Source organism: Silene latifolia, chromosome Y (genome assembly GCF_048544455.1).
Source record: "Silene latifolia isolate original U9 population chromosome Y, ASM4854445v1, whole genome shotgun sequence".
Taxonomy (NCBI): domain Eukaryota; kingdom Viridiplantae; phylum Streptophyta; class Magnoliopsida; order Caryophyllales; family Caryophyllaceae; genus Silene; species Silene latifolia.
Genome location: NC_133538.1, coordinates 433,617,989 through 433,644,965, shown reverse-complemented (window position 1 = coordinate 433,644,965; position 26,977 = coordinate 433,617,989). Strand labels below are relative to the sequence as shown.

The window sequence follows — 26,977 nt, the reverse complement described above, 5'->3', positions numbered from 1 at the left end:
TATCTGATAATCGCATTTATCGTTTGACTTTCTTTAAACTCGTTCATTATTTTGTTATATCCAAATGGGTTGTTGTGACAATATTGAACCCCACTGAAGTGAACTGGATTAACATAGTATGCGCCCCTGGTTACTTATAGGAGGTGACGTCTCGAAGTGACTAGAGTTTGATGCGATTAATGGCAAGTTCAAGTGCCATAGGGTCATATGGGATGACTAGTTGATCACTTAGACAGACTGTATGGGACACTCTATCGGTCAGTGACCGCTTATAGAGTTCTGGAAATTCATAAAGCCTGGTCGTGGCAAGAGCTACTATAGTATTCTTATGAGTCAATTATTTTGACTAGAGACTATTCGCCCAAGTTGGCACAAAATTCTAAATGGCTTTGATATATACTCTACGACTGTTATAACTGATGTCAAATGAGTATGTTTTTTGTCATAATGAACTGTGGCTATACGAAAGGAATAGCGCGATAGGAATTCTCCACCCCCTTGTCAGGGTTGTTTGAAATCTCAGTGCCACTCGAGGAGTAGTGAACTGAAAATGCGTGGCCACGCTCGGAAGGTATCTACGGTAGATAATTCTGGTCAGACAGTTACTCTCCAGATCGAGGAAACCACTCAAGATATGATCAAATGCAACTACGACCTGCAAGACACCTTGAATTTAGTGGGAGATTGTAATAGGACAAGAGAATTGGTAACGCACACTTGTCTCGGACAAGTGGGAGATTGTTGGAGTATGTGTCCTCAACAATAGTGCGATCACATGTTTAAATCTCAAATTAAGAATACGTAAGGGATGATTCATTTATATAGTCAACTGATCAACATTAATCAGTAATGATTGGCTAACTAGCGTTTGACATTACTGTCGTTTGACGGTGGTGCTCAGTTGATCCCTTAAGGTCACACCTGAAGGATGAGATCCAAATAAACAATTAATTAATTGTATTCGATACGGATTAATTAATCCCTTATTTATATGAGTTTGATTTTGTATCTTATTGTAATGTGATTAAATAAGATTCGATTTAGTGGATTAATATATTAATTTACTAAATTATGTTGAGGTTTTATAAATATTCGAGGTAGAGGTAATTAGTTATTTGCATTTACAAGAGGTTGTAAATTTAACTAACTAGCTATTATGGGACCCATTATATGTTGATATAATGGTAAAACATTACTCAATAAGTTGAGTGAATATATATGTTTATTAATTTGTCATATAATTGTTGTATGATCAAATTAATATTTAATTATGTAAGATAATTAAACATAAGACTTATAAGCATTTGTGGGACAAATATTATAAGACAAAAATGGACCAAAATAAAGCATGGCCACCGGTTTTTAGAGTAGATAGGACATTTGTCCTAAGTCTTCTATTATGCCTAAAAATCTTATGACATAAGCAACACTTGTGATGTTGCCTATACATAATATGACATTACCAATAAAGCATTTGCATGTGATTTTTGAGAAGACAAAAATGCTCTATAAAGAGCACTTCGGCCGGAACTTTCATGATGAGTGAAGAACATTTGTTGTTCTCAATATTTCTCATTTTATTCTCTCTAAATCCTTATATCTTTCGTACATGCAAACACCTAAAAAACCACTCAAATACTAATATTTGTTATATATTACTAGTGTAGTAACATTAATAATATTAGAAAATATTAAGGGTGCATGACTACATAATATCTAGTTAACATTAGTAGTAATTTTGGGTTAAATCTTGGGTGCAATCAAAAGGAGGGCTCCTAATATAGAGTCTTGGGAGATCATCCTAATACTTATCATAACTCAAGAACAAGTGAAGGTAGGAGACCTTACTTGTGCTCATTTCGTGCCATACAATAATGTAAGAACCATTGTTTTTTTATTTTCTCTATTTTTGTTATGCATGCGCTAGATCCACTATGACAAATTTAATATGTTGATTAAATCACTATTAGAAATGTCTAATAATAGGTATATGAACCTAACACCTCTGAAGGTCATTAAAGGACGAGCAATGGCCGAATTCTTCGCAGACAACCCCATTCATGATAAACAAGTAATAGGCATGGTCATTTCCGGATGAAGACATTCTACACACCAATGCAAAATCATAGGACCTCAATTTTGATGGAGCTTCTAACCTAAGAAGGTACTGTATAGGGATGTTGCTAATTTCTCCTAAAAGCGAGCATACATCAATTTCCGTCAAACTCGACTTCGAGGTAACCAATAACGCGGTGGAATATGAGGGTGCCTCATCGGTTTACAAGCAGCAATCAGTTTAGGTATCAAACGACTTCGAGTCCATGGCGACTCATCTTTAATTATCAACAAAATTAGGAAAATCTGGAGTGAAAGTCTTGCACCCTATCAAGCCAGGATAGATCAAGTGGCTCAATTCTTCGACCAAGTGGTCTACTTGCATCTACCTCGAGAAATAAATCAGTTTGCAGACGCTCTTGCAAAACTTGAATCCTTGATCAACATGCCCGACAGCATGGTAAAAATGCCACTACACATCGAACGACGGTCCGAACCAGCTTATGTGCCGATGAAAACGAAAATCAGGAGGAGCCTTGGTATCAAACCAGTCTGAATTACAAGTCAATGGCTAATACCCACCCGATATGGATAAGAGGGGAAAACGAGCGATTCGTTTATTAGCATCTCAATATGTCCTAAATCAAGGGGAGTAATACAAGAGAATGCCACAAGGCGTAATTTTGCTTTTCCTTGATCATTCAAAAGGAAACAAAGTTATGGAAGAAGTCCATTGTAATACCCCGTAATTTGATAAGTATTTATATGGATAATTTATTTAATTCAAATAATTAATTAATGACATTTATAATAATAATTGAAAATAAAACGTTAATTAAATAATAAAATAAATAAGCAAGTCGGGAATTGGACTGAAAGGCAATTGAGCTTTGGGCCGTGTGCCATATATGTGTGGGCCGATTTTATTTTCCTCGTATGAGTGTTGGTCGGGTATTGTATCGGGATTGAATAATAATAACAATAGTAATAGTAATAATAATAATAATAATAATAATAATAATAATAATAATAATAATAATAATAATAATAATAATAATAATAATAATAATAATAATAATAATAATAATAATAATAATAATAATAATAATAATAATAATAATAATTCTCTAAATAATAACCGGCCTCTCTCTCTCTTCTTTCTCTGACTAAAAATTCTCTAAAAATCGCGACAACTGAGTGGTTCACTCGTTTCTGCCGCCATGCCGAGGGGCCGGCCGCCCAAATTACCGGCCGTTGCTCGTCATACACGTCACTCTGACTCCACTGTGGAGACTCCATCACCAGTTGTTGATACTGAGCACCGCTCTCCTGGATCTGCGAATTTGGGAGATTTTTTAAATTTGCCGAAATCTGTGGAAGTTCCTGCTACGATTAGGAGTGGTTCTGGGAAAGGTAGGGGGACTCAGGTTTCTTCCTATGGTTCAAAGGGGAGTGATTCTTCGGGTAACCCTAATTCTGGATCGAAGGACAAACAACCGGTTGTTGGGGAGCCGTCTCGTTCTACAGCTGATGTCCCTGCCCGTCAACCGTATGCTAAGGTATTGAGGACTTCGGGAAAAGGTATGTCTCTTAACTATGTTGTGTCTTCTCCAGCTGAGGTTGTGATAGAGGAAGCTGACATAGTAGATGAGGTGGAATATTGGAGTACTACACTGGTTGGTACTGTTATGGGACGCAAAACCTCTATTGCAGAGTTGAATTATTTGGTTGGAAAGCATTGGGGGCATATTACCACTCTTGAGATCTTGTATTTCTCTAGGGGATGGTACTATTTCAGGTTTTTGTGTAAGGAAGATATGGTGAGTGTTCAGTCTGAGACTTGGAATCTTAATGGCTTTCCTCTGGTTTTTAAGAGTTGGTCTCCCACTATAGCTGCTGAACTGGATGTGGTAACTACTGTACCTGTTTGGGTCCTTTTCCCGAATCTGGACCCTTGCTTTTGGTCGCAGACTGCCCTCAGTAAGGTTGCTAGTTTTGTGGGTAAACCAATTTGTGCTGATGAAACTACAACAAACAAGAGTAAAATTGATTTTGCTAGAGTTTTGGTAGAAGTTGATATTTCTAAGGACCTCCCAAAAGCCATGGCTCTTCAGACTCCTTACCGTGGTAAAATTCTTCAGAAGATTGTCTATGAATGGGTTCCCTACTACTGTACTCTTTGCAAGAAGGTGGGGCATACAAAGGACAAATGCAATAGGAATGCCCCTGCCAAGGTTTTCAAACCTGTTCAGAAGGAGGCTACTGTTGTTCCTGGCCCCTCTAAGGTGGTTCAAGATAAGGATGGCTTCACTCATGTGGTCTCTTCCTCAAGGCAGACCCCTACTGAGAAGGCAACGGTTATTCCTGTTCAGAATACTTTCTCTGCTCTCACTCATGAAGAGGGTACTATAACTGTGGGACTGGTGGTCAATTAAGGGATTGTTCATATGGAGTTGGAGCCAGGAGGTATCTCCCCCCCCCCCTCATTCACCCCAATGATCATTTCCTCCTGGAATGTGAGGGGGATGAACGACCCCTTAAAACAGCAGGAGGTTTTAGACTTTCTGCTGAGGAACAGAGTGGATTGTGGTGCTGTCATTGAAACCCATATTAAACACAGATATGCTCATGAGATTCATAGGAATAAATTTAGAACTTATTTCCTTTTGACAAATTATGGTTCTCATTCTGGGGGAAGGATATGGATTTTATGGAATCCATGCACTGTTCATATACATCTTCTGGAGGAAGGTGCCCAGTATATGCATTATCTGGTTACTCATATTCTTAGTCAGAAATGTTTTCTTGTGACTTTTATCTATGCCTATAATAGGGCTGTTGATAGGGAGGCCTTGTGGAACAGATTAAGGAGTTTTTCTCAGGGGCATCATATCCCTTGGACTTGCCTTGGGGATTTTAATGTCTCTTTACATGCTGAGGAGAGACTGGGTTGCCTTCTTCATGCTAGGGAGATGACTGAATTTAGGGATTGTTTAACTGATTGTGGCTTGACTGACCATCCCTACACTGGGGGCCTTTACACGTGGCATAACAAGCAAGGGGGTTCTCCTAAGTGGTCTAAGCTTGACAGGGTTCTTGTGAATTCTGAATGGTATACCTATATTTCCACCTCTAGTGTAGTGGTCCTGCCAGCTGGAGTTTCTGATCATTCATCTCTTATTCTTAACATTAACCCTCCTGGTATGGCTACTGCTAGGCCTTTTCGTTATCTCAACTGTTGGTCCCTTTCTCAGCACTTCCAGAGCTGTATCCAAACTGTCTGGCAGCTCCCATCTAGGGGGGGTAAGATATATAATCTTTTCCATAAACTCAGGTTGTTGAAAGGAGAATTCAGGGGGCTTCACAAATCTGAGTACTCTGGTCTTGCTCAACGGGTTGAACAAGCTAAGTGCCAGTTATTAGATTGTCAAATGCAGATGCATAGTGCTCCTCAGAATGTCCTTCTCCTAGCCCAAGAGAAGGAATGTCTTAGGAAGTACACTACTCTCAAGCAGGCTGAAATGAAAGTCCTTGCCCAAAAGGCTAAGCTCCAGCATTTGTAACTTAGTGATCTTAACACCAAGTACTTTTATGCTCACATTAAAGCACGAAGGATCAGGAACACCATAGGGGTTATTGAGGATGCCAGGGTACTCTCTGCCAGGGTCAGGCTGGGGTTACTCAGGCTTTTTTGGAGTTCTATAGGGATTTGTTGGGAACCACTACTTCTGTCACCCCTCTTCCAGAGGCTCTCTTTGCCACTAATATCCTTCCTCCTTCTCCTGCTCTGACTGCTCAAGTTACTGTGCAAGAAATTGAGGAAGCGTTATTTTCCATTGATAGGAATAAAAGCCTAGGGATAGATGGGTATTCCTCTGGGTTCTTCAAGGACTCATGGGCTACTACTGGTCCTGCTTTTATAGAAGCTGTCCAGGAGTTTTTTATCAAAAGCTCCATGCCTTGTGCTGCTAACTCAACTGTCATTGCTTTGATCCCAAAGGTTGATTCTCCTAAGTCTGTAACAGAGTTCAGGCCCATCTCTTGTTGCACGGTTTTTTTATAAAGCTATCAGTAAGATCCTAGCTAATAGGATGAAGCCTATATTGGGATCTATAGTTGGTTTGGAGCAAGCTGCGTTTATTGAGAATAGGGACCTTTTTGATAATTCCATGCTGGCCCATGAAATGGCTTTTAAATATAACAGAAGTCTCATTACTCCTCGATGTATCCTTAAAATTGATATAAGGAAGGCATTTGACTCTGTTAATTGGGCTTTCCTTGCTGATTGTTTGAGACAATTCAACTTTCCTCCTCTTTTGTCCAAGTGGGTGTTAGCTTGTGTTACTAATTCTTACTTCTCTATCAATATTAATGGGGCTACTGAGGGGTTCTTCCCTGGGAGGAGGGGATTGAGGCAGGGTGACCCTTTTTCCCCCTATCTATTTGCTCTTTGCATGGAGGTCTTGTCTCGTCTTTTGAGGAAGCTTCCTACAGTCCCAGGCTTCTCTTATCATCCTAAATGTGTGAGAATTAATCTCACTCATCTTATCTTTGCTGACGATTTGTTGGTCTTTTCTCGTGGTGACCTGCCTTCCATTCAAGCTGTTGACTCCTGCCTTAGGGATTTTGCTGCATTCTCTGGATTACAGGCTAACCCCATGAAATCTAGCCTTTATTTTGGAGGTGTTTCCCCACAAGTTAAGGCTCTTATCCTCTCTGTTACTGGTTATACTGAAGGTTCCTTACCTGTTAAATACCTTGGTATCCCCTTATTCAGCTCAAGGCTTACCCAGCCTATGTTTGCTCCTTTACTGGAAAAGATACGACAACATGTCAGTCATTGGGCTACTCATTTGCTTAGTTATGCTGGTAAAATTCAACTTATTAATTCTGTTATCTTTGGTTTGAGTAATTTTTGGGGATCTAGTGTTCTCTTGCCTATTGGGATTGTTAAGAAGATCAACAAACTTTGCAAAGACTTTCTTTGGGGTATTTCAGCTGGAATGTACAAGATGACCTTTAAGCGGTGGGATAGCTTTTGTTTGCCTCGGGCTGAAGGAGGGGTAGACATCAAAGAGGTGCTCAGTTGGAACAAAACCCAAATGCTTTCATGGATTCACAAGTTGGTCACTCATACTGATACTATCTGTGCCAAATGGGTGGAGGCTTACATTCTCAAAGGTGTCAACATTTGGGATTTCCAGCTTACTTCTGCCCATTCATGGTTCTGGAGCAGTATTATTTCCTGTAGAGACCTGCTGGTTCAAAAGCTAGGGGGGACTATGCAGGCTCACCAATTCCTTCTTAGGCCTGATTTCAAGGTGCTCTTTTATGACATGATCAGACCTCGGGGGCCCTCTTTTCTGCATCATAAAACTATATGGGATTCTTCCTGCTATCCTAAGCATAAGATCACTGGCATGCTGGCAGTCCAACATAGGTTGCCTACCGATGACAATCTATGCAGTAGAGGTGTGGTTCTGGTTAACAGGTGTGCTCTTTGTGAGAGTAGCCTGGAATCCATTCCACACTTATTCTTTGCTTGTCCTTTTTCTGCTGTTGTTTGGCAAACTACTGCCCTATGGTTTAAGGCTTTGGCTAATGTTAGGCTGTCACATACTCTCACCTGGTTTAGGCTCCATAATAGAGGGCAGGGGCTGGCTAAGAAGCAGCGTCGTTGTGCTCTTTTATGTGCCATTTATCTCCTTTGGCAGGAACGGAACAAACGTATCTTCAATGGTGCCAAGTCTGCTCCTGCTACTCTGATTCGGAGGATTAAGCTATTAGTTCTTCTTAGGACTGTCTGATTTTGTCACTTATTGTTGCTTTTCCTTTGTTTGGTAGCTTATTTGGATGTAGGTGGCCACACTGGCTCCCTTGTAGGGATTTTAGGATCTTGTAACCCAATTTATCATCAATAATATATTGATCCTGATCTTCTGCAAAAAAAAAAAAAAAAAATAATAATAATAATAATAATAATAATAATAATAATAATAATAATAATAATAATAATAATAATAATAATAATAATAATAATAATAATAATAATAATAATGAGTAATGGCAATAATAATTATAACAATAATAATCCTAATAATAAAAGTGTTATGGTAATAATAAAATTAGTAAAGGTAGTATGTGGTAATCCTATTTATGGTAAGACTAATATCATATGTAATCGTAATAATAATATAAATTATAATAGTAATAAGAATTGTTTAATAGTAATAAGGTAATAGTTTCCTAATTTGTATCTTATACAAACAAAACCTAGACTATAAATACAAACTAATCTAAAAAGTAGTTCATAAAAAATAGAAGAAGGAGATTTAGGAGACGGAAGGAGCAATTAGTGATAAAAGGTAAAACCGTCTTAAATTTAATTAATTTTGTTATAAGCTTATGACCGTGACTTTCATGACCTCCGTGTACCACCTTATAGACCAACATAGGACTCGTGACTTTAACCTAGGACAACCTTGGACCACCGTGACTCTGGCCTGACCCTTCCTTAACGTCGTTGACCGTTTTGGGGTGGTTTTTGGGGCGGTTAAAGGTGGCGGGTTAGGGTTATGCGGGTTTGTATCAAGGGAATTGAACCCTAATTTAACCCACCAATTGGACGTGTCTTGACCTGGGTATGGTAGGGATAAACACAGGTGGTGGTTTCGACTATGGGGGAGTTGTCGTGGTGATTGTAGGTGGTGGTTTGTGGTCGGAAAAACGCAAAACAGGGGAGGGGTAGTTGTTGTTGCTATTGTCGGTTTTGGGTGGCTATTGTGGTGGCTTAGCTGGGTCAAGGGGGATGTGGGACCACTCGTGGAACCACCGTTGGTCGGTGGTGATGGTGGTGGTGGCCAGAGATGGTGTGATGTTGGTGTTGTTATTGGTGTCGGGTAGGGATTTAGTGCGTGAGATTATGGGGTGTTCGTGGCGGTATGGCTGGTGGTTGTGCCATGTGTGAGTGCGTCGGGTTGCAGGCTAATGGTGGCTAGGTTGGGTGGTGTTGATGGTGGCTGGTGGTGTCGGGTATAGGTGGGTTTAGGAGGGGTGTTGAACACGGGTTTGAACCGTGTATATGGGTGTTAAGGGTTGATGTTTTATACGGGTTTTGATTGGGAGTTTGGGTAATTCGGATTTCCTAGTTGAATCGGGTTTTGAATATCGCAATTCTCTTATAATAATAATAATAATAAATCATTAAGTTGAATAACAAATAATAATTAGAGTGTGATAATTAGTAATTGGATGAATTATTAATATGTTAGGTAACGGATTGTGAAGGATTTATAATCGGGTTCGTCTGCTTTATTATTTGGATCGCTTTGAGCTGCTTAATTGGATTTGCTTGCCAGGTAGGGATAAATCCTACTCAAATCTCGTATATGATCTGTGTATGGTATTGTGTGGTATGGTGGATGATATATATTGAAGTGAATTGTTTACATATTGATATTATTGATATTGATGGAAGGGAGAGCTTATTTTATACTGTGTTGTTATTAATATTATTGTGGACGCGTAATTATGACGAGGTAAGTTTGATTACTATTGTTGATTATGAATGTGGAATTGTGATGGGAGGTTGCGATCAAATGTACATTGTTAAGGGAGTTGTAGTATGAGGTGAACGGTAATATATACGTTGTTGAGGGAGATGTACTATTACAAAATGGCGGTACAATGTTAAGGGAGGGGTACCATGGTGATATGAGAACGTTGTTAAGGGAGGTGTGCTATGTCATGAAATGGAGCACGTTGTTAAGGGAGTAGTGTATGTGTGTGTGGCAGTTAACGATCTATTGTATGTTCTTGTTGTTAGTATTTATTCCTATCCAATCTCGTGGTTGACAGTGTATTCGTGAACATCTGTGATGAACCGTAACTGGGGAGCAGTCTCGACAGGTATTTAAGATTAGCTGACTTGGGAGCTTATGGGGATGCGTGGGGACTCGGCCGGTCTACCTAGAAGTCTGGATCATATAGTTTATTAATCACTTTATTTATTTCCGTTGCGAGTTGTAATTAATTTTATATTGAGTTTTAGTTTGATTAAATTTGTAATAAACATGTAATCGCTAAATTCTATCTAAAGTACTTTGGTTCGTTGTACTTTGTTATTCACTACCTCGGGAAACCGAGATGGTAACGCTCTTATTTACTTTGGATGTCTTGCTAAAGGCTCCTAAATAAATGGGGGGTTTTACAAAGTGGTATCAGAGCAATACGATCCTCAGGCCTAACAAATAAATTTAATAATGAATTTGGGACGTGTCTAATAAAATGAACCCGGGTAGAAACTGTTAGGAGCCCATTTGGTCTAGGCTGAGAAGATACCCTCACTCCGAACCCCGGCCCTTCCAGTTTTGAACCCGTTACCTTGAGAGATATTGAAGTATGGGGTAATTTAAAATGAATGTTGTTTATTTTCTTAGGAATCATTGTTTGCCTTTGAATGTGTATTGTTTTCATTGATGACTGCGGTTATGGGGACGTAACCTTGCTTTTAAAGAGAGTAGAATGTGACATTATATGATTACAAGCATTGGTATAAGCATCTGAGTATGGGAAAAGTGTGTTGGCATGTATTTGGGAGGCGTTGTTATGATTAACATGTGAAGCATGACGAAAAATGCATGAAATTGTGTCAATTGTAATTTTGGTTGATTTATCAGATTCTTACCCTTGTTTGCTTTGGTTGCCTTTGATTGCCTATTTAATACATGTGGAAGAAATTTTTATGTATGATAGCCCTATGTGATAGCTTTTATATTCCACTAGTTTCCTACTTAGATGATTTACGGTTTAAGATTAATAAATATTTTAGCGGACAGTGGTCAGAATATTCCTATACAGTCATGTTTTTTACCCATGTTTTTGTAAAATTTGCCATTTAAAATTTATTTATCGTTTATATATGATTCCAAATCCACTGTTTAAAAGATTCGTATATGTTTTGAAATTGATAAGCCACGTTAATTCTTAATGTCTCTACATTTTATGGTGAGTTTTACAAGATGACCTAAATTTTTGACAAGCTGTTGTAAAATTTCTGTTTCGATCAAACAAGTTGTAAAATTCATTATAAATTGACCTTATGAGCTTTGGACTTGATTCTTTCTCTTATAATTTGTTGACTCTTTGAATTTTCTAAACAGTATAAATACTCAAGAAGTAATTAAGTGATTATTTGTGATTTTTGAAAGTTGTCACATGTTTTCTTATCCTTGAAATATAAGTTTTATGCCAAAGTTTTAAAGAAATTGTTTTCTCATCTCTTGCACCTTGATATTGGGATGCTGTAAATTATGTGAAGTTGAATAAAATGTCAAGTGATATGCCGAATGTTTGTAGAGTGTATTCGTGAACACCTATGATGAACCGTAACTAGGGAGCAGTCTTGACAGGTACTTAAGATTAGCTGACTTGGGAGCTTATGGGGATGCGTGAGGACTCGGCCGGTCTACCTAGAAGTCTAGATCATATAGTTTATTAATCACTTTATTTATTTCCGTTGCGAGTTTTAATTAAATTTATATTGAGTTTTAGTTTGATTAAATTTGTAATAACCATGTAATCGCTCAATTCTATCTAAAGTACTTTGGTTTGTTGTACTTTGTTATTCACTACCTCAGGAAACCGAGATGGTAACGCTCTTATTTACTTGGGATATCTTCCTAAAGGTTCCTAAATAAATGGGGGTATTACATCCATGATGGAGAATGCAATCCCCATATGAGTGCAACAATGATGGAAAAGTAAATCATGCGTCTAGGATACTATTGGACAACGATGGAGACAGATTGCATCAAATACGTAAGACATTGCCACAATTGCCAGATCATCGGGAATGTGCAACACGTCCGGCATTCTCTACTATACACAATGACATCTTCTCACTACTACAGATATAGGGTATAACAACGGTTAAAGACCGTTGTTATACAAAAAAGCGGACGTTGTTAAAGCATCCGTTGTTAAAGCTTTTAACAACGATTGGTTTTTTAAGAAACCCGTTGTGAAAACTATTAACAACGGTTAAAAACCGTTGTCGTTACGAGTCCTTCGTTGTGGAAAGTGTGACTAATTTTTGGTGGGAAAGTTATAACAACGGTTACAATAGAAAAAACCGTTGTTATAACTAAAGACAACGGGTTTTGTTTAAATAACCGTTGTTATTGGTTTTAAAAAAAATAAAAAAAATAAAAATACAAAGCATTACTGCCAAAATCCCTCCTGCATCAATTAATTATATATTACTAGATGCATTATTACTGCCAAAATCCCTGCATGAAAGGACACCATATATGGAATGCGAAGGGTTATAAGATTTGAAGTATGGAAATGGCACAACTTCCTAAACAAAAAGCCATACTTCGTATTAATTTAAGCATCAAACCCTAAACATATTAATTAAAAAACAACTCAAACGACACAAATACTAATTATAAATTCATTTTATATTGAGTTTTAGTTTGATTAAATTTGTAATAAACATGTAATCGCTAAATTCTATCTAAAGTACTTTGGTTCGTTGTACTTTGTTATTCACTACCTCGGGAAACCGAGATGGTAACGCTCTTATTTACATTGGATGTCTTGCTAAAGGCTCCTAAATAAATGGGGGGTTTTACAAAGTGGTATCAGAGCAATACGATCCTCAGGCCTAACAAATAAATTTAATAATGAATTTGGGACGTGTCTAATAAAATGAACCCGAGTAGAAACTGTTAGGAGCCCATTTGGTCTAGGCTGAGAAGATACCCTCACTCCGAACCCCGACCCTTCCAGTTTTGAACCCGTTACCTTGAGAGATATTGAAGTATGGGGTAATTTAAAATGAATGTTGTTTATTTTCTTAGGAATCATTGTTTGCCTTTGAATGTGTATTGTTTTCATTGATGACTGCGGTTATGGGGACGTAACCTTGCTTTTAAAGAGAGTAGAATGTGACATTATATGATTACAAGCATTGGTATAAGAATCTGAGTATGGGAAAAGTGTGTTGGCATGTATTCGGGAGGCGTTGTTATGATTAACATGTGAAGCATGACGAAAAATGCATGAAATTGTGTCAATTGTAATTTTGGTTGATTTATCAGATTCTTACCCTTGTTTGCTTTGGTTGCCTTTGATTGCCTATTTAATACATGTGGACGAAATTTTTATGTATGATAGCCCTATGTGATAGCTTTTATATTCCACTAGTTTCCTGCTTAGATGATTTACGGTTTAAAATTAATAAATATTTTAGCGGACAGTGGTCAGAATATTCCTATACAGTCATGTTTTTTACCCATGTTTTTGTAAAATTTGCCATTTAAAATTTACTTATCGTTTATATATGATTCCAAATCCACTGTTTAAAAGATTCGTATATGTTTTGAAATTGATAAGCCACGTTAATTCTTAATGTCTCTACATTTTATGGTGAGTTTTACAAGATGACCTAAATTTTTGACAAGCTGTTGTAAAATTTCTGTTTCGATCAAACAAGTTGTAAAATTCATTATAAATTGACCTTATGAGCTTTGGACTTGATTCTTTCTCTTATAATTTGTTGACTCTTTGAATTTTCTAAACAGTATAAATACTCAAGAAGTAATTAAGTGATTGTTTGTGATTTTTGAAAGTTGTCACATGTTTTCTTATCCTTGAAATATAAGTTTTATGCCAAAGTTTTAAAGAAATTGTTTTTTCATCTCTTGCACCTTGATATTGGGATGTTGTAAATTATGTGAAGTTGAATAAAATGTCAAGTGATATGCCGAATGTTTTGTAGAGTGATTCGTGAACACCTATGATGAACCGTAACTGGGGAGCAGTCTTGACAGGTACTTAAGATTAGCTGACTTGGGAGCTTATGGGGATGCGTGAGGACTCGGCCGGTCTACCTAAAAGTCTAGATCATATAGTTTATTAATCACTTTATTTATTTCCGTTGCGAGTTTTAATTAATTTTATATTGAGTTTTAGTTTGATTAAATTTGTAATAACCATGTAATCGCTCAATTCTATCTAAAGTACTTTGGTTTGTTGTACTTTGTTATTCACTACCTCAGGAAACCGAGATGGTAACGCTCTTATTTACTTGGGATGTCTTCCTAAAGGTTCCTAAATAAATGGGGGTATTACATCCATGATGGAGAATGCAATCCTCATATGAGTGCAACAATGATGGCAAAGTAAATCATGCGTCTAGGATACTATTGGACAACGATGGAGACAGATTGCATCAAATACGAAAGACATTGCCACAATTGTCAGATCATCGGGAATGTGCAACACGTCCGGCATTCTCTACTATACACAATGACATCTTCTCACTACTACAGATATAGGGTATAACAACGGTTAAAGACCGTTGTTATACAAAAAAGCGGACGTTGTTAAAGAATCCGTTGTTAAAGCTTTTAACAACGGTTGGTTTTTTAAGAATCCCGTTGTGAAAACTATTAACAACGGTTAAAAACCGTTGTCGTTACGAGTCATTCGTTGTGGAAAGTGTGACTAATTTTTGGTGGGAAAGTTATAACAACGGTTACAATAGAAAAAACCGTTGTTATAACTAAAGACAACGGGTTTTGTTTAAATAACCGTTGTTATTGGTTTTAAAAAAATAAAATAAATAAAAATACAAAGTATTACTTCCAAAATCCCTCCTTTATCAATTAATTATATATTACTAGATGCATTATTACTGCCAAAATCCCTGCATGAAAGGACACCATATATGGAATGCGAAGGGTTATAAGATTTGAAGTAGGGAAATGGCACAACTTCCTAAACAAAAAGCCATACTTCGTATTAATTTAAGCATCAAACCCTAAACATATTAATTAAAAAACAACTCAAACGATACAAATACTAATTATAAATTCATTCCACTATCTCAATAACCAATCCATTATATCATTATCTCCACCCTAAACTCCAAACCCTAAATCTTTAAAACCTAATAAACTCCAAACTTCCTTCAATAATGAATGATACTATTCATTTAACATGCATTATGATCGAGTACAACAAAAGTTTCATACGCCGCTTGCTGGAAATCGAGAGGAACTACAGGCTCTTCCTTGAGGAAGCTCGGATCGCACTCAAGGGGGCCAAAAAAAATGGCTTGTTAGAGCCGCAGATAATGCAGCTATATAAAGATATTGCATCTACGGAACGAAACCTCCAAATAGCAAAGGAGGAGAGGATGATTCTCATAGAAGAAAATGCATCCCTATATGAACATCTAAGAAATGTATTTTTAGCGATGCATTAAGTTTATGTATATATATCAATTAATTAAGTTTATGTATGTTAAATGTGGATTTGTTTTACTATCCTCTCCATCATCTTCTTTGTTTTATTTTATTTAATTTGTTTTACTAATAAACGCAGAAAAACTAAGCGAATAATAATTATAGCCACTAGTAGAAAAACCCCATATCGCGACGGTGTTATTGTGGCGGTCCTAATAGAAGCGACGGAAAAAGAAATTAAAAAACTATTTGTGGCGGTTTTAATTAAGAACCGACGCAATAAGGAAACTATTTGTGGCGGTTTTAATTAAAAACCGTCGTTATTAGGTTTTTATGGCGATTTAATTTACAACCGACGTGATAAGTGGTGTGGCGGTTTTATTTAAAAACCGTCGTTATAAGGTTTTTATGGCGGTTTTATTTAAAACCGACGTAAAAAGTGGTGTGGTGGTTTCTTTTAAAAACCGTTGTTATAGATTTTTTTGTGTTGATTTTATTTGAAACCGATGCCATATCTTTATTTATTTATATATTATTATTAATTTATTAATTTATCAATAAAAAAAACCAATATATGCGACATCCTCTTCCTCATTAACTTAACTTTTTTTGTGGCCACTGAACTCACCCCTCAATAATACCATTACTCTTCCTCACGCTACACACCACCACGCAATCATCGGTACGCTGCCGTTAACACCAGTACGTTACTGTCAACATCAGTAGGCCGCCGTCAACACTTTCTCACAAGGTTAGTCACAGACTTTATTTCATCGATTTTATGATTTTAGGGTTTAATCGATTTTGGCTAATTAATCACCATTTATTTCACGCTTTTGTTTTCAATTATCGTCTCATCATTTTTTAAAATTCTATATTTTTTCCTTAATTCCAATTTTCTGATTTAGGGTTGTTTTTTCGGTTTCATAAATTAGTTTTCATTGATTGTAGTAATTGCTTAATATTTTATCCCAATTAATCACCATGTGATTGGAGTTTGAGGTTTGAATTCTAATGGTGGAATTACTATTTTGTGAGAAGCAATGGGATTTAACTTAACATCAATGTGGTTCTTATCGATTTTTGTTAGGATTACACGGTATTTTGTGTACTCTTTGGCGTGTTTCCGAGAAGTCTTTGACCAATTTACAAGAAGTCCTTTGATTTCCATTCATTGTATCATTAGATTCATTGTATTAGGCCATGCCCCGTCTTGTATAAATATGTTGCTACTGCTAAGGATAAACACAATTCCCCTTTTAAATATCTTAACATGGTATTAGAAAGTCTTTCCTGAGGACTCTAGAAAATCGTTTCCGCTTTCTTGCCGGTGGGCGAAGATCTATCACGTCCACCGGCAGGATTCTCGTCAAATTCTCAAATTATTATTATTTTTTATCCAAAACCCTAAAAAAAAAATACACAAAAAGAATGTTCATTGCCACCGCACGTACAATTCATCACCACAAAACCCTTGATCATGTTCATCATAGTTGATCAATTCAAGTTTCATAGACATGACTCTTATCGTGTCCTCTTGTTGAATTAAAAAAAATAATAAAAAAATCCAAATTTTTTCGTCTTTGAAATCATTTAAAGTTCTTCGATTTTTTTTCAAGGTGGTATAAAAATGAAAATTGTCTGGCGAGACAAATACGCACCGAAAAAAACTGGCGAGTTATGCACTGAAAACAAACTGGCGAGTTACGCACTGAGAACAAACTGGCGAGTTACGCACTGAAAACAAACTGGCGAGTTACGCACTGAGAACAAACTGGCGAGTTACGCACTGAAAAAAAAAACGGCGAGTTACGCAATGAAAATTGTCTGGCGAGTCCTATACGCAATGAAAGTTGTCTGGTGAGTCCTATACGCACCCCTTACCACCTTGTGAAGATGAGAAGCTTTATGAAGAAAGATCGAGATGAAGACGTTTTTTTATTGATTATGATTTTATTGTAATTCTCCAATCGTAAAGTTCGTACTATATACTGCCTTTACTATTGCGGGAGGGTGTTAGGATTACACGTTATTTCGTGTAGTCTTTGGTGTGTTATTTCCGAGAAGTCTTTGGCCAATTTACAAGAAGTCCTTTGATTTCCATTCATTGTATCATTAGATTCATTGTATTAGGCCATGCCCTGTCTTGTATAAATATGTTGCTACTGCTAATGATAAACACAATTCCCCTTTCAAATATCTTAAAATTTTTACAGACAAAAGTTCGACATTTTTGTTGAAGGATTTCATTAGTAATTATCTGAGCAACTCTTTAAGGTTTGTCCAATCTAAAGTCCATTGTAGCCTTATTTCTTGTTTGCCATATGTTGTAATAGCTGGTTGTGAACTTGCGATCATCTAGGAATAGAATTTTCATCTCATTTGGGTCCCAGATTTGTCACCCCTTCCTTGTGTAGGATTTGATAGAAGAATAGTGCACCCACTCCATTCCTCAAGTATTTTGATGATTCTGCTACAATATTGACAGGTGAAGAATAGGTGGTGGCATGTTTCAGATGTGTTGACATTTGCAGCACAGATCATCACTGTAACAGTCCAGCCTCATGAGTTTATTCTTTGTGTTCATAGCTGCATTCATTAGCAACCAAGTGACAACATAATGTTTAGGGATATTTCAGGTTCTCCATACTAATCTGTGCCAGTTATAATTAGGAAATTTTTCTCTCTTCCATTCATATCCATCTTTGATTTTGTAGCCATTGGTGTTATCAATTCATTTGCCATTATGAAAGCCCTCTTTGAAGCTATCCATTTTCCAGTAGTAGAGTTGTCCACTATTAGTCCAACATTTATAGTAAAGGTGGTCTTAGAATTTCAAATCTATTTTTGACACTCCTTCCCTTTGTGACCGTCCCTATTCCAGTGTAATACGAAGTATAGTAATTTAGAGGACTCTTAACTGTGGCCGATAAAGATTTGCACACTTTTACTTAATAATATACACATGAAGTACCCTTGATTGTAACTACCTCTTCTTAATAATGAAGGGCTCAAATTATAGAATGATCCTTTGAGTAAGTTGTCCTAGCTTATCTGATCAGCTATTGGCTTAATGTACATGTAAAATTATAGAACCGACGCAAGTTGCCTTAGCACAAATTCTTTTTCAAGGGCAACTTACACAAGAGTTTGTGTAAAACGAATTTTTGTTTACCGCCTTTTTAGTTTGTATTTCACATTTGAACTGATTTAGTTATGAGTTTTTAGTGTATGACTTTGTGGTTATGTTTTGTATCAAATGTTTATTTAGTATTAGTTTTTTGCCAATTTCATCTTTTTAGTGTGTCCTAGTGTCATACCAATAACACGCTAGCTGATTTAAGTTTTATTGCTTCTCAAATCGTACTCTATAAGTGCGTTGCTATCTTCTCAACTTCAAACTAAAATTATATTGTGTACTAGTAATCTTTGACCTCTCTTTGGCAAAAACCTTTTTGCACTTGGAGTAACAATAATGTGAGGTAGGACTTGTTGGAATCTTGTTAGAATATGAAGCTTAAATTGGTTGTACTATTATTAGTCATGTCTTGATGCACCTGTCGTTGTGGCTGTAATTGACAGAAATGTATTTTCATAAAATCAACTCTCCATACTTTGGTGTCTTAGGTCATCAGTAGGTGGACTAAAGACTAGAGCTTGGCTTATAGTGATATGATGATAATGTGCTCACCTTTTTGTAGCCGCTAGTTCTTGTCCATCTCCTTCAGAGGGTGATGGATTCGACTGCTATATTTTTGCTTCATCTCGGCCTTGATTCGATCAGGAATGCTTGTAGGTCTATCAAGGTATCCCTCCACTCTACTGTTATTCCTTTGAGTCCATACGGTATATGCAAGAGTTAAAAACAGCCCTACATACCTTATCTGTAATCTTGATTTTTTGTACATTAGGGGCTTTAACCTGTCAATAATTCCCATTCCACACTAAATGTACTCTAAATGTAGTGTGGTGTGACATTTTTATTTTAAGTATATTATCTCGACAAAAACTCTAAGAACTTGTAGTATAGTATCAGTGTATTATTATGCCTTACAAGTAACTTGAATTCAATGAAAAGTTGTATATGGTCACAAATTGTTGTTTATTATTAGAGCATATTTATTGTGTATAGCCAACATGCATTTGAGTTAATGCTAATCATAAGGTGGATTGATAGTTCAATGTTTATAGTCTCTTAGATTAAATTTTAGTAAAGTTAAATTTTGGTTTAATAATGTTTGGTTTGATTTTCTTACTACTCCGTATTGATTTTGTTAAATGTATCATTGCAGATTTAAGAATGTCAATTGACGAGATGAAGGATATTAAAGAGGTGTAGGCTAACAACTATTTAGGGAATATGTAATATTGATTAGTCTATTAACTAAGATGTGTATGTGGTTATTTATACACTTGTAAGTTTGAACAGCGACATTATTGTTCTGTTGGATAATATGCAAGGTCGTTGGCTAGCATTATTTTGTATGTATTTTTTGTTTATTTCGCTATTTGGCTCCTAAAATCTATGGACATTTCTATCAAATTTTTGTAGCAAATATGTTTGTTTTTTAAAAAAAAAATCTATCTATGGTGGCGGTTCTTAATATGAAACGCCACTATTAGTTCGCCGTTAGTGGCGGTTTTTTACTAACAACCGACAGCATAGCTACCTTTAGTGGCGGTTCTGTACCAACAACTGACGTTATAATTATCTTTAGTGGCGGTTCCATAACAACCGTTGTTATAGAGAACATGTAGTGGTATAATATTATTGGTATACCTATGGAAATACCTATGGTGGCGTTTTTCAGAAAATAACCGTCACAATAGATGAATTACAATGGCAGTTCTTGTCTAACAACCGTCGTATTATATAAGTTTATAATGGCGGTTTTGTATAACAACCGCTACTATAGGAGAGCTATAGCGGCGGTTCAATAACCGCCTACAACCGCCGTAAATTTTATACGACGCCGTGATAAACGACGCACCTTAAATCTCCAAAAACCGCCACAAAAGGTCATTTATAACCGCCACCGTAAGGGGTTTTTCTACTAGTGATTGCTGAAAGGCAAGGAATTGCTCCTTCTCTGTTAGACAATCACTAACAGTGTGACCGTCATTACTCCCACATCTCTCACAAGTAACGGCCTCTTGTCTAGTCAACAAGTGAACCGTTTGTTGATCACCAGCAGCTTGCAACTCTAACTTATCATAATGGGCATTCATGGCTTCTAGTTGAGCCACAACTGCACTATCTACTGAAGAGACAGTACGAGTACCTCCTCTCGGGTTCCCATACTCAGCACAATGGGTTGCTATTTTTCAATGATACCCCATCCCTTATCATCGTCATTATTCTTCTAATATCGCCCATTAGATGAGGCGTCAAGTATAGCACAGTGTTCATCATACAACCCATTGTAGAACTGGTTGCATAAAAACCACTGATCAAAACCATGATGAGGAAGAGACCTCACCAACCTCTTAAAATGACACCAAGCTTCATACAAGTTCTCATCAGGTGTCTGCTTAAAACTTGTAATTTTCCCTCTCAGCTGATTAGTTCGTTGTGGAGGAAAATACCTTTTATAAAAAGCAAGGGCCAGGCTCTCCCAGTCAGTAATACCGGCTGCAGTATGATCAAGATCAGTGAGCCATTTACGGGCTCCGTCGGTCAGAGAAAAAGGAAACAGGACTTTCTTAATCTTATCCTAGGTTACTCCCTTAGTGGCGGGAATGGTAGAGAAATAGTCAGTAAAGACCTCCATATGTTTTCGTGGATCTTCACCCGCCATACCTCGGTACAGATTTCGTTCGACCAAATTAATATAGGACGGTCGAATGTCGAAAGTATTACCATCCTCTGTCGCAAGTCTGAAACCTTTAGGGATCAAGACAGCAGTGGGCTCTGAGTGACTCGCAATATTAGGCATCTTTACTGGCTTTATAGCAGAAATAGAGTTGTCTTCTTCACAAGACGGATCTTTTGCAAACAGAAAATGTTGTAGCTCAGGTTCAAAAGTACTCAAGTCTTCCTTTTAAATCTTTCTTTGCAATCTTAGTCTATGCCGAAAGGATCTTTCTGGCTCAGGATCAGCAGGGACTAATTCTGTCCTATTAGACCTGGGGATACACAACACTGAAAGAAATAAGTGAGAACTGTCTCAAGGAATAAAAATTCCCTGAGACGAAAAGAGACAAACGAAACAACACAGACAAACAGGGCTATTGCCTCCCCGGCAACGGCGCCAAAATTTGATACGGTCGTTTTAGTACCAAAATAAATACCTAAATATAACTAACAGAAGCTAGTGATAAGTAGGGTCGATCTCCACAGGGAGGCAAGGTATCTATATGTAAGTCCATCTATCTAAGTCACAAATAGGGGTTTTAAATTTGGTTTTCTAAACTACTAAAGGTTAAGGGGCAAGAGAAATAAAGCAAGAGAAATAAGGCAAGAAAATAATAGATAAGTGATCGATAAAAGAGAGTATGTCAGGATTTCGGTTCACCATGGTAATTTATCGACTCAGTCATAAATATCTTAGACAATCTACTATGAGACGGGCAAGGGAAACGTCCTTCCGGTCCGCTATCCCTAGATTTCCACTAACTTAACTTCCGTCCTCATTAGGGTAGTCTACTGTTCCTAGCAGGTCTGTTTATTCCAATCTTCCGATCCAGGAACAAAGTTAACCAAATTAGTGTTATATAGAAGCGTGCACTCAACTAAATATGTTACAGTTATATTGCTACGGTCACATATTCTCACATGTAAATTACCTAGTCTATTCACTACATCGTCACAACACTACCATGAATCCCCTAATCCTAACATAAAGAGATTAGCTACTCATGTTCTTAATGCAATCAACAATAATAACAATAATCATACTAATTAGAGACATAATGAAAGAATAATAATAAAGCATAAATCAAAATAGGAGAACAATAAATAAGAGCAAGCAGGAATTAAGATTAAGATTAAGAGTAAGGAGGTACAAGGTTTGAATCCGGAAAGAAAAGAGGCAGAGAAGTTTCAGCAGTAAATTAGAGCAAAGAACGTAATTAAGAGTCTGAGTGATTAAGAGAAAAAGATGATCTATGACCTAATTACGACTCCCTTATATAGGGGAGTAAAATTTAACATAAATAAACCTATCACGGATTAATAAAACCCGTGTAGACTGGCAAACTACTCGATCGAGTCATTTCAGACCACTCGATCAAGGATATCTTCAGCCAAACTTCTTGATCGAACACTTTAGTCTCTCGATCGAGTATTCCCAAAAAAGCACATTTCGATCGAGTATAGAGAACTACTCGATCGACCTCTAATATCTGCCAAAGCACTTGATCGTCTTCCAGAACCTCTTGATCGAACACTTTCCATTGAGATCAGCCTTCAACTCATCATGTCAGCTTCCATTGACCTTCCTTCACACATCTCGAGGTACGACTCTCGCTCTAATATCTCCGTCTCCTTACAATGCATGCTAAGTGGGACGAATAAGGGACGATTCCACTACTTTAAGGCCCATTTCTGCAATTAAGACAGAACAAACCAAAGTAGCCAAATCGCGGCATTTTGCAATACAAAGCGAATCAAAAAGGCATAGAAATGCGTGCAATAAGAGGCTAAAAAGTATATATAAATTGCACGTATCATATACATGACAAAACACTCAACTCAGACTCGAAAGATGACAAAAACACAACTATGTTAATCTCAACTAACCCCAAAACATGCATGCGACCATCTCCTACCCCCCCTCAAAAGACAATGGTTACGTCCCCGTACCCAAACATACCTGGTAAAAAAGGTTAAGAAACGCTCTCTCATAGCCTCCTCTGGTTCCCATGTGGCTTCTTCCACATTGTGATTAGACCAAAGTATCTTTAGTAAGACGGTCTCACCGTTCCTTGTCTTGCGCACCTTCCGGTCTAAGATCTCCTTGGGAACCTCCTCATAAGTTAGATACTCATCTAACTCTATGTTCTCAACCTCAAGCACATGTGATGGATCGCTCACATACTTTCGGAGTTGCGAAACATAAAACACGTTGTGGACCCGATCAAGCGATGGTGGTAAATCTAGCCGGTAGGCTACTTCACCTATGCGGTCTAGGATCTCATAAGGACCGATAAACTTCTGACTAAACTTCTCTATCTTGCCAAACCTCATCACCCCTCGCATAGGTGACACTTTCAAAAGGACCTTGTCACCTACTATCATCCCAAAATACCGGACTCCTACACTTCCTACCATACAAAGCCTCAAAAGGCGTCATCGTAATGCTTGTGTGATAGCTGTTGTTGTATTAAAACTCGATCAAGTCCAATCTATCTTCCCAACTTCCACCAAACTCCATGGCACAAGCCCTCAACATATCTTCCAAAGTCTTGGTAGTCCTCTCAGTCTGACCATATGTCGCAGGATGAAAAGCTGTACTCATCTTCAAGGTAGTTCCCATCAAATCCTGAAACTCTTGCTAAACACGTGATATGAACCTTGCCGAGTCCTTAGTAACCCCACGATAAAGTCCTTAGAGATCGACTCCCATTTCCACTCTGGCACCTCAAGTGACTGAATCTCACCTTTTGGTCTGCGATGTTCACGATTTACTCTTTGACAAGTTAGACACTTAGCCACGAACTCGGCGACATCTTTCTTCATGTTAGGCCACCAAAACATTTTCTTTAAGTCTTTGTAAAGCTTGTCACCACCCGGATGAACTAAATAAGGAGTGCAATGAGCCTCCATCATGATCAACCTTTTCAAGTCCGCATCACCAGGAACACACTATCTCCCATCAAAACGAACACTCCCATCTGTGTGGATAGAAAACCTCGAAACTGTGCCACTCTCTACCCTTGACTTCCACTTTTGAATCTTGGGATCAAGTTCTTGTTTTCTCTTTATGTCATCATACAAGTCAGGTTCGATAGTCAAGTCCCAATGGCATCCCCCTTTCGAATCATATCGATCCCCATCTTGGATATCTCATCCCTCAGTTTTAGCAAGGGATGAGATATCATACAACGAATGTACACTCTTCTTACTTAAAGCATCTGCCACCACATTAGCCTTACCCTCGTGATAAATGATCTCCATGTCATAGTCCCCAATCAACTACATCCAGCATCTCCGTCGCATGTTCAGCTCTTTCCGTGTCTATATGATCTGAAAGCACCTTAAAGGTTGCCCCATAAAGATAGTGCCTCCAAAGAGCAAAAACAACTGCAACCAGCTCCAAATCGTGAGTAGGATAGTTATCCTCATACGGTTTCAGCTGCCTCGACGCATAAGCGATAACCTTCCCATTCTGCATCAACACACAACACAAACCATTCTTTGAAGTATCGGTATATACTTCAAATTTCTCACTTCCCTCAGGTAGAGTTAGAATATGAGCTATGGTTAAACGCTCCTTTAAGGTTTGGAACGCTGTCTCACAAATCTCATCCCAACGAAATCTGGCCTCTTTCCGCATAAAAGCCGTCATAGGTCTTGCGAACTTAGAAAATTCCTTCACGAACCTCATGTAGTAGCCAGCTAAACCAAGGAAACTCTAAATCTCAGCAACATTATTCGGTGATTCCCAATTATTCACTGCCTCAATCTTACTAGGATCCACTGACACACCCTTCTTTGATATCACATGACCCAGAAAGGCCTCTTTATCCAACCAAAACTCGCACTTAGATAACTTGGCATATAACTGATTATCTCGTAAAGTATATAGTACCAACCTCAGAGGCTCCTCGTGCTCCTCCTTAGTCTTAGAATCGACCAACATGTCATCAATAAAGACGAGCATAAACCTATCCAAGAACGGGCTGAAAATCCGGTTCATAAGATCTATGAAAACTGTTGGTGCATTCCTCAACCAAAAATGCATCACCACGTACTCATAGTGACCATATCATGACCGAAAAGCTGTTTTAGGAATATTCTCCTCTGCTATCCTAAGCTGATGATAACTCGACCTCAAATCGATCTTAAAAAATACCCCTGCGCCACTCAGCTGGTAAAAAAGATCATCAATCCTTGGCAAATGATACTTGTTCTTCACCGTGACATGATTCAGCTCCCTATAGTCGATGCATAGCCTCATACTCCCGTCTTTCTTTTTCACAAAAGACAACGATGCTCCCCAAGGTGACACACTAGGCCGAATATACCCTTTATCTAACAAGTCATTCAGTTTCTTCTTCAACTCTTCCAACTCTTTAGGCCCCATACGGTACGGTGCTTTAGATATAGGTCTCGTCCCCGGTTTGAGCTCAGCATTAAAGTCGATATCTCTCTTAGGTGGTAACCCCGGTATCTCATGTGGAAAAACATCACCAAACTCCCCAACCACAGGTATGTCAGATGCCGACGGCTCCTCCACACGCATATCCCTTACTTGATAAAGGATCAAAGGACACTTCTTCCTCAAACATGACTTTAGAGTCATCAACGCGACAAACTTAAGCTTAGGTCTCATGCGAACCCCCTATATGATACCTTGACTCCCTTAGGCCCCTTTAAAGACACCCTCTTTTGTCTGAAATCTATCTTAGCATCATACTTGCCCAACCAGTCCATTCCGACGATGACCTCAAACCCATCCATAGGAAACTCTAACAAGTTGACCGGTAAGTCTACCTTCCCCACCAACATGGACACATCTCTATACAACTTAGAATATGACACCAACTCCCCTGAAGGTATAAACACACTATCTTTCACCAGCTCATATTCTCCCAAACCCATAGCTAAGGCATGACTCCTAGACACAAAAGAATGGGTTGCCTAATAAACAAACAGGACAAAAGATGGCGTATTATGAACAAGAAAGGTACCAGAAACAATGTGAGCGTCATTCTTTGCCTCCTGCTTGCCCATCATAAAGAACTTTCCACTGCTTTTTTGACCTCCACCCTGGACCGTGGTAGTCGAAGTAGTTGGCTTGGATGCGAGTTCTATGGCACACTGTTGTTTGGACATTGATAGGACCCTCCATTGTTGCGATTGTAGCCACCATTGTTGTTATTCTGCCCTCCGCAATTACCCCATGACCCAGATGGCCTGTTGCTAGCAAAACTTTGGCTTGTAGCCTGAGAAAAGTTCCCCCTGATAAGTCCCTGGAAAGCCTCCTCCTCCTCTAGCACTTGTGCACTCATGCCTCTTATAACTCACTCCGCCACAGCTGAAGCAGGTAAGGTGAGAGTTATCACTAGTACTTGATAGGCTATCGCACACCTATGCAAAAATAAATACCCTAGACATAAATGAATGTAGTACGTAGAGGTCGAATCCAAAGAGAGACGGTAGTTGTTAACTAGTTGTTATGGAGTGAATTTTATCAAGGTCGGTTATCATATGATTGGTTGGTTAGATAATGGAAGAAAAGAATAATAATAAAGGAATAGTCTAAGGAGGTCGGGTCACACATGCAAATTATGTAAATGCTCAAATTAAACATAGGATTTGATAAATTGTTAATTGTTTAGGCCTAGAGACACCCACCTTTCGATATTAGTGACAACCATAGACCGGGTCCTAAAGAAACTCTCATTTATGACTAGGTCGTCCTACTACACATGCTTAGTCTAATCCGATTCCGTGCCGCTCGACTTTAGAACGAATTAACAAATATAATCTAAGATAGTGA

At 37.9% G+C, this 26,977-nt stretch overlaps 1 non-coding gene across 1 annotated transcript; it reads left to right on the top strand.

The window, feature by feature from the left end:
• Nucleotides 1-20,765: 20,765 nt before the first annotated feature.
• LOC141636499 (small nucleolar RNA R71) lies at nucleotides 20,766-20,871 on the top strand. Its single transcript, XR_012541105.1, has one exon. It is a non-coding gene; the product is annotated as a small nucleolar RNA R71 (small nucleolar RNA).
• Nucleotides 20,872-26,977: the final 6,106 nt, after the last annotated feature.